General features: G+C 39.6%; 1 long non-coding RNA gene across 1 annotated transcript; it reads left to right on the forward strand.

Moving 5' to 3' along the window:
* The first annotated feature begins 1,628 nt into the window (after positions 1–1,628).
* Positions 1,629–5,230, forward strand: LOC112842540 (uncharacterized). The gene is made up of 3 exons (XR_003214352.1): positions 1,629–1,914; positions 3,699–4,815; positions 4,899–5,230. It is a non-coding gene; the product is annotated as an uncharacterized LOC112842540 (long non-coding RNA).
* Positions 5,231–9,661: the final 4,431 nt, after the last annotated feature.

The following is a 9,661-nucleotide window of genomic DNA, read 5'->3' on the forward strand; positions in this document are numbered from 1 at the left end:
ATCAGTTTATTTCTGTTATCACTACCATTCTGCTAAGAGTGGGCCAAATTAGCAGGTCAATTAGCTAACACAGTCAGGTAGTATTATGTACTAGCAAAAAATATCACAATCACAGTAAGCACAAAAAGACCTACATTAAATTCACAATCATTTGTAGTAAACTGTGTGATGCTTAGTAAACGACATTTTGTTTGCTAAAATGGACTGGTTCTTATAAAGCACTTTTCTACTCTACCTGAGTAGAATTTTTAAGTGCTTTATATCTAACATTCAAACACATTCACACTCGCATGGATGGATCAGAGAGCAACTTGGGGTTAGTATCTTGCCCAAGGATATTTGGCATGGAGACTGCAGCAGCCAGGGATCGAACCACCAACCTCCAATAATTAGTAGATGACCTCCTGAGCACAGCCGCTCCACATGTTTGCTCTAGTAAATTTACTAGGACAGCAAAACTCTTACAAGTACACATGCAAAATAGAGCAAACTGCAAAAATAACCATGGGCATGCTTTTTAATTTCTAAACTGTAAATCCGACCATTAATCAAAGGCAAGTGTTAGATTTATTACTGCTGTTAGAACTAAATTACAAATGACTAATATTCACTTTTGTGATGCAAGAAAGTAAAAGGTCATTTTGTTCCAGCACAACAATAATATGAAAACAAAGTTTCGTGCAAATGTAATTGGTAAGGTTTTAACCCCTTGATTAGGATACAAAGATAACAGTAACACGTAACTTTTCATGTAACTGTATAGACAGAGTCCTTTTTGTTTTTTTGTTTTATCAGATCCTGGAACTGCTTTTGGAAGTTCTGTCATAAATTGTGAAAAATTAATGCTTTACTCATCTGTACAGCTTTGTTGTGTTCCTTCATTTCATTCTTTTAATCATCAAATGTACTTCAATGTTTTCTCATAGCCTCACTAAAAATGCACTATAAAGAATGCTCCATTACCCCTGAGTGCTGGTCAGAATCGGGTGGTACTACCAGTCCCCACTCAGCTGTTCACCCTCTCTGTCTTTGATGTGTCCAGCTTGGGATGGAAGGGATAGAGGGCTGGGGTGGTTTGATAAAAGGGGTATGAAGGCAACCCCTGATAAGAGGACACATTGATGTTTGGTGACTTGAGACAGAAACACTCCTAAAACACAACATGAACCCCTCTTTTTTACTGTGTCTAAAAACAGTGGCACCCCACCACCACCACCCGCAAACACATTCCACATTTTTCCTTCTCCTCTGTGTTTCCATTTTTCATTAATGACAATTGTACTACTCAGCACTTTCCCAGTTCCCATTGGTAAGAGCGCATCCCAGTCCTGACAGAATGTGAAACATCTCCCAGGAAAATGAACTAATGCTTCCCTGGAAATTAGAAAAAGCTGTGTCTCAATTCATAGTATGATCAACATCTTAAAACTAAATGAAACTGTATTTTACATGAGAAGATTTCATGAACAGTGAGTCACAGTCGCACAATATCGATCTAAATTGGAATTGATACTATTTTGTTATATTAACTAATTGTGGAGAGAAAAAATCACCTTGGTTATAAAAATGGGTTCAGAATTTGCAAATTAAAGATGATTCATGTCACAAGTCATGACACACTGCTCTGCTCTGTCAAGCTATCCTTCAAGGTTAAATCTTTAAAAAATGAAATGAAATTATTGTTATGCATAATAAAAATCCCATGGAATTCCAGCCTTTTGTCAGGAATAGTTGGAGGTAAAGTGGGAATTTTATATTGTGAGAAAATGAATATTACCACAAATACCTGTGAGAAGTTTAAACAGGTAATCTTTAGTCAGTGCTTTCTTTTTCCTTCTCAGATATTGGCCAATAGATGCTGCTTTAAGGATCTGGTTACAGTAACTGTTTTCATTGCTGTGTTCAGAAAATGTGGTAAGTTGTGTTCAAAGTCCCATTTCCCAACAGATGACAAAAGAATAATCCCAGAAAAGAAAAATAAGCTGTTACTCATTGAGTCCTTTTACAGCTGAGATGATGGCTTTGTGCTGCTGTGTAAAGTGTCAATCTTCCAGGAAGGCTGTGCTTATTGCCCAACTGAGAGACTACCAATCATCTCCCAGCTAGTGCATTGTTACAATCTCAGTACTGACATGCTTCATAAATCAGAGCTATTGGATTGCCAGCTGCTATTTTTACAGCCAGTGACATGACCTGCCTGCCAGGGTCCTCATATCCTGGTGAGCATGTATTGTATTGACCCAAGGCTCTGAGGCAGGGACAGTCAGGAGAGCCCGTCCATACTTTTCCCTGACACACTCACAGGGAGTTATATTATGCACAACCATACACACATGCACGCACACGCACTGGAGTATTTTGGCATGGTCCTATGTGTTCTTTAAAGTCTGGCTACTAAACAATGATACACCACTCTTTCCTGTTTTTCTCCAACCCTTATCTGTCAACATGCCATGCCTTCATTATGGAGCAGTGGAATCTAGGCTAAAGCGATATGTCTTCCATCTGTCCACAGTATTTTGGCCTAGCATTAGACAGGACATCTTCATTTCCATCAGGAGAGATGTGTGACCAGATTGAGCTGAGTGTTGTGAATTGCACTGATGGAAGGAGACAATAGACTGTCAGGTGCCTGGTTCCATTCGCACTATCGTGGCATCCATTTTCATTAGACATTGTCAAGCAGCAGCCAGCATATTTTCTATTGGACTCCCACACATAATTTGTTCCAAACTCAAGTTCAGCCATCAAAATGTGACAGCTCACATTGAAATAGGGGAACAGGAGGGAGATTGAGCAGTTGTATGGTCACCTCTTTGGAAAGCCTTTGCAACAAGCGCCTCTGTTAAACAGCTTTTTATCCTGTGCTATTCACTGTTGAGTTAGAGGTGTCATTTTCCAAACGTATATATGCATTTGTCACCTAGTTAAAGGGAGGGGACAGAGCAAATATGGTTTGTTAGCCTGTACTAATGGGAATTAAAGCAAAGTCAATGTGCTGAAATGGCATGACACACCAGTTTTAGGAACTAAATGAAATATTTAATTCTCCTTGTCTCTGAGGATGAAATTTTTTTTCAATATATTAATTAAATGTACTAAAACAGATTAATTTCGATATCCGCGATTGATTTCAGAAGTGACCCTTTAGAGTCTTTTCTAGTTTTAGTATCCATATCAGTTCACTCGTTAGCTAACATATTAGAAGCAGCGAACCAACTCTGTGACATAAGGCTCTGTACGCTAAACATGAGTACAAAGCTAAACATGCTCAAAAAACATATTTCTTAAATCCAGCATAACAGGTGCTGTTAACTCTTTTTTAGATTAAGGCTCCAAGGTGTAAAATAGCCTTATTACATGCTGGGTGTCGTGTCCACTTTAAAATAAGCAGGAACATGCCCAGACTGTAGATTTCTATTGATAATAGACACCACACTTACTGTATTCCCACTGTGTTAAAAACAATCTTTAACAGGCAAAATAAAACATGAATGTCTAGAAAACATCTTGTTGACATCTTGGTTTCTGGTTTCTGGTTAAGATGGTTAACTACTTAATTCATTAATGATTAAGACTACTGAAGTGGTCAAAAGCAACAGAGGTTGGTATTTAAGCAGAGATCAATGAAAGGAGAAATAATACCTAGTATCAGCAATCCTGTAAACAAAGAATTAAGTCTTCCCACATTGCTTTAGACCTCACTAGAGGAGCAGCACTGGTACAGGGACTACCAGGGCCCAGCATCAGCAGATATCGGTGGACATGCAGGCTCTGGCTGGGGACTGGCATCGTGGGGTGTAAGCAGAGCAGCAGGACTGACGTGTCGTGGGGAACAATGAAGTCAAGAGCTCCAATTCTTCTTGGAAAGGGAATTTGTGGAACAGAGGCAACCAACTGGGCATCTTCTGCCCATGGCAGCACAGCGATGAAGCTGGGCCTGGCATGGAAGGGAAAACACCCCACCAGGCAGCAGGACATCTGACTGCCCGGACAACAGGATCTCTGAAGGCAAACTTGAGGCTAAAAGTCTGGGCAGTAACTCCAGCTCTGGTTCTGGCAGTGACAACTAATGAACCCGTGTCTCACTTTACCTTACACAGCAGTGAGGAGCTGGCTGTCTGAAGTGGGGGTGAGGAGGTGGCTTGCTGCAGCAGCGGCATGCTGCTGACTGGATGCAGCAGTGAAAGGCCGACTGTGTACTGCAAGGATCTGGACATCACACAGTCTCCCAAAAATTTGACCGCATACTCTGTGTGACTCAGATTAGATAAAACAACCCAATTAACCTGAATCTGGACTGACCTGTTCCTTTCAAGGGTGAAAGAAGTAGCCCATTATCCATGAAGCCCAAAAACCTGGAATTAAAACTCCTCGTAATAGCTGAACTTTGCGGCTGAACTTTGTGTCCATGTCATGCTTTCATATTAAGCTGTGTAGAATGTGGAGTGTTTATTTTGCAGACCCAAAAGCAGGACCCAGGAAGTTGAAGTTAAAATGTAAGAGAAGTTTAAATCCAGAGTACAAGAGAACAAAGGACAAGAAAAGATTAAGACAATATATATGCAGTGGGTTTGGTTAGAAGATGTTCCATTCCTGCATGGTGTCTGTGAATGCAGCATGGACCTTTTCCCCGTCCCCTAGCTCACTAATCAGAGGTTGGTTATAAGGAGCAGCTGTGGCTTATTCACTGACTCCTGGCATTTGGTACTCATTCCTGTCATATATGGTAGTTATGATCACAGCGTGAACTTAGCATTGTAGATCTGATTCATTCCCCCTGCCGATTGTTTGGCTATGTAACTGTACAGTGTGGTGAGTAGGATCCCCGTATGGGTTGTGCAGTTTAGTTTACAGGAAGGTGGACCCCAGATAACTGCTCTTCTCTCTTGTTATAGGTCTACCCTGCTGCTGCCTTGTTGTTTTTAACTTTTGTTTTAATCTTGTTGTGTGCTGTTTGTATGCGCCTCTGCTCTGCTGCACTTTGTTGGTATCCAGCATGGGTGTGCCTTATGGTACTTTTAACTGGATTAAAGGTGTTATACATACTGTTGTTTTTATATTTTCTACTGAGTTGTGCTACTTGTGTTAGTTTTATTTTACTTTTGTTTTAGTGAAGAGGTTGTAGGCTACCTCGCAAGTGGCTCATCTTTAACTGTATTAATTATTTTGTGGAACTGCAATTTTAATTAGAGCAACACAGTGGCATGAATTTTGTTTATAAGCAATGTCTGCTAATAAAGTGTTTTTAATGAAAATGTCTTGTGGTATTTTTAGTCCTGCCACTTAATTTGTTGTGTTCTTTGGTGGAGCTCCATATTTTCAGGTTTAAATGAAATTATTGAAATTGAAATGCCATGCCTCTGCCTTTGTCAACAACGAACCTGTGTGCCTTTGCAATAGAGGACTTGTGCACTGGTTAATGTAATATTTCCTGGGCTGCAACCCCACCCCCAAGTGGCATTGTAAGTATCCTTTGGTTGCCTCTTCAGTCCTTAACTTCTGGTTCAATAAAAAAGATTTTCTTCCTTCCTTTAAGACCCTCAGAGTTTTGAACAGACATCTGTTAACTCTCAACATTTATCAGGTCAACAACATGTTGAAGACTAGGAACAGGTCAGGTTCATATCTACCTCTTTATATAGAATGCTCATCCATCTGACATACCCTATGAAATCTCATAACAAAACTATATAAATGAAAAATGGGAGATTCTGCAAGGTAACATCTGGATTCTAAAATATTGCTTCTTTAGCATGTGGCTAAAGTTGAGTCCTATGTAATTTAGTCTGTCTGTGAAGGTTCTGTCATCAAGGTCATCATAGTCGAGGAGCTTGGAAAGAAAAGAATCTGGACTGAAGTTTCTTTAAGGATGTTTCACCTCTCATCCGCGAAGCCTCTTCAGTTCTAAGAGCAACTGGTAGAAAGTCCCCGATTTTAAGACCTATGGGAGTATCCCCTAAGAGGGTCATGGACCCCCTATTGATCCTCTGCCTAATCACACAGGCCAAGGTGTGAAAATGGGTGTAGGTCACAATCAGTCAAGGTTTTGGGTGAAGCCAAGTCCCCTAATCATGTGATTTTTACTGAGATCAAATGGCACAGGATGTGAGAGGGCTTTAAGGCGTCTGGGAAGGGATATCAAAACTGGATTACAGACGAACAGTTGGTGTCGTAAGCAATAGGTGGGATTCTCCACCAATTACTCTTAGAACTGAAGAAGCTTCTCGGATGAGAGGTGAAATGTCTTCAAGGAAACTTGAAGTCCAGATACTTTTCTTTCCAAGCTCCTTAGACTATGTAAGGTAGTCCAAAACTAATAGGTTTTGTGCAAAAGATCAATTTAAACAATTAGGTGTGACAATAATTTAGAATGAGGGCTAGTGTTTGTAACTGTGTTCATTGTAAAACCCTGTTAATGATCCAAGCTAGGCTAAATGGCTCTATGAAGCAAAGGGAAACGGCAGAGTTGGATTCCCAGTGGATTTCTAATTACAACCAACACATTAGATTTGATGCTTTATAGTTTTATATTATCAAAGTAGTGCAGCTTTAAAGCTCTGAACTGAAAAGTCCCCCATCATCAATAATGCTAAAAGCGCTTCTGTGCGATCTGATGTGGCAGTCATCATCTACCCAGTGGATTGATCATTAAAGTCGTGTAGCAATTCCACTCAATGCAGCTCACATCCTGCTGTCTGACTACAGGGCCTCCACAACTCTCCATCTAATGGTACTCTGTACACCCGCTCAAAGTCATCTTACTGACATGCATGCACTCAATTAATATGCCACAACTTCACATGAGTGCCTCTAACTGGAAATCAGATATTGGCCTTTCTAATTTGAACAATTTACAGAGGAATGCTGCACACGACAGCCGCTTCCAGTTGTCACAGATGTATCGACCAGCATCTGTGCACGAAGGAAAAATAGCTCAATACAAAGAGTGGTATTGGGAGTTTTTGAAACACTTCACTGATTTGTCATGGTTAATTCTGGGTTGTTTTTTTTTAAGATTATTTTGGTGGCATTTCTGCTCTGCTGGACAGCGACAGCAGGGAGTGACAGAAGAGACAGCATAGAGGGAAAGGATGACATGCAACAAAGGTCACAAGGAGGAGACGCACCACGTACCTCAATGAGCTGTCAAGACACCCCATTCATGCTTATTTCCATACTTTAACTTGCAAACATTCTGCATTTCTTTTGCAACTTTTTTGATTTGCACTTGCTTTCTTCTGTCAATTTCTCTCAATTTCTAACCTGTAATATATTTAGCCTGTTAGCTAACAAAGTGCAGAGGAGAACAAAGACGAGAACCTTTTGCTCTGTCTATGATAAGGGTAAAAATAACAAGTAATAGACCTTTGTTTAGCTTCCCAGGATATCCACGTCAAAATGACAGAAAAACATACAAAAATATCAATAGAATGAACAGCCATAGCTCCTCACTTATTGCTTATTAAGCTGAAATCAAAATTTAAGGTTCTGCTGGAAAAATGACTTGTGATAAAATTGTCTTTAAACAACCTAATACTGTATTACTAGGGCTACTACTGTATATAAATCACGTGTTGAGGTGCCTTAATATTTTTGATGCATTCTGTTAGTTTAGTTTGGGCTCATGTGAAAGGTGTCAGCTGTCAGCTGGTGTGGAAAAAGAAGGGCCCCTATGCGCTTCACTGTCAACTTGCGGTGTAAAAGCAGCAGACCAACAGCAACAGTATTTTGTATGTCAGGGTTGACATGCTGGGTCCAGTTTAAGTGAGAGATCTCACAAGAGGTTCTTTAAAAATAGTCAACTTTCGTATAAACTGATCCTTTAAATAGCTCTTACACAGAAATCCTTCAGTCTATTTGATAAAAATTACACTTGTGTAAAGATGACATTTCAGAACAGAAAAATGAGCAAATTTCTTGATTAATTATGAGGATACTTGTTATCATGTGTTGTTTGTCTTAACAGTATAGTGTAATTCTTTATGGTAAACATTTATGTGCACAGTATTGTTACAGTAATCAGAGATGTTGACATGATGACATACTGTAGATATGTACAAAACACCATGGACTTAAAAAAAAAAAAGGATCATATTTCCAGTAACATACATACATCCTATTAACAGTGGGGTGGCACTCAGATTCAATCAGAGGACAGCCACTTTGTAACAAATATCCAAATCCATTCTTTTCATTAGTCCTTCATTAGTGCCTAGGCTGACTAACACAGCACATTACTACAACTGAACAAACAAACAAAAAAGAAAAAAAACATAAAAATTGAAGAACAAATTTAGAACTAATCACTGGACCGGCACGGGATGTGAGTACTGTATGTTTTCTTCCCAATTGGCTGAGGAGGATGTCCTCTCTTCTTCTGTCTTAGCAAATAGCACATTATCAGTTACACCAGCCTTTGGTGTATTAAATGCGCTTTCTTTGTTATGAGGCTAGCTGTTGCAATATTTTGTTATTAAATAAAGCTCCTCCTCTATGATGGATTCATCCATGTGCACAATAATGATACAATAATCACTACTGCACTTTCAAATTAAGCAGCAAAACTAAAGAAAAGTACAGTTGTGGTCATAGCTATGCATGAAAATTGCTGCAAAACTATTAATGAAAGTGGAGCCCGAGGTGTTTGTAGATACAAATGTAAAGTTTTGGTGTCTGGGGTCATGCGAAGAGGTACTAGTAGTTATAACAGTACAGGCAGCAAGTTAGCCAACAGAAACAGCTGAAGGTGCTGTCACCAGCCAGGATGACGTTGGGCTCACTGTGAGTTCACAGGGTGAATACAGCAGGCCAGGTGCATAAATTTGTTATAGTGATCAGGCTTTGACAGAGGACGATGGCGTGCTTGTGTAGTTGCACACAAGCATGAACGGCCATTGTAACACGGACTGTAAAAGTCAATCAAAGAAAACAGTAAAGTCTACAAGCCTCTACCTAAGCATGACTTCAGCCTGTGGACTTTGGAGCAGCTCAAGTTAGGATGAGAAAAATTAATTCAAACAGGCAGAGAGTGTATTGGGAGATTTCCTGGAAAACATCTGTGGTGTGTTAAGCAGCAAACTGTGGCAGTATTTACACAGCTAGATCAATAGAATTCAGCAGGGAGCATGTCTCTATGACCCATGTTAACAGATGGTGGAGTTCTGTCACAAGGTCACTGTTGGTTGGTCAATATAGCTCATTCTTAGCCTGGATCAATCCACTAATTAGGCCTGGTTATGTGCATTTCTGATGAGCACATTCAGGATGCTTATAATGTGTTTCTGGTCAAAACTCTTGATGGACCATACGATGATTACATAACTGCACAGTCTGCTGAAGAAACAGTGCTAAAGGTTTTTTTTTTTTTTTTTTGGAGCACTTCATCCAGAGTTAGCCACCCACTAGATCCTTCATGAAATGTATTTTAGCGTCTGTTACATGAAAAGATTACTAGCATCAAAGCAGTCCCTTAATTTTGAAGTGATGAGACAACCTTCTCAGCTTCTGGTTATATCACAATCTGTATTAAGATACAGACAGGAATGCGTATTGAAATCTTAAGCAAATACTTTTAAAGCAAAAAAGTTTTGCTTTAAAAGATGAAAAAAAATCTTTTAAATGGTATGTGAACAGTAAAACACAGCCTTGGTGAATTAAA

The sequence above is a fragment of the Oreochromis niloticus genome, linkage group LG15 (genome assembly GCF_001858045.2).
Source record: "Oreochromis niloticus isolate F11D_XX linkage group LG15, O_niloticus_UMD_NMBU, whole genome shotgun sequence".
NCBI classification, from domain to species: domain Eukaryota; kingdom Metazoa; phylum Chordata; class Actinopteri; order Cichliformes; family Cichlidae; genus Oreochromis; species Oreochromis niloticus.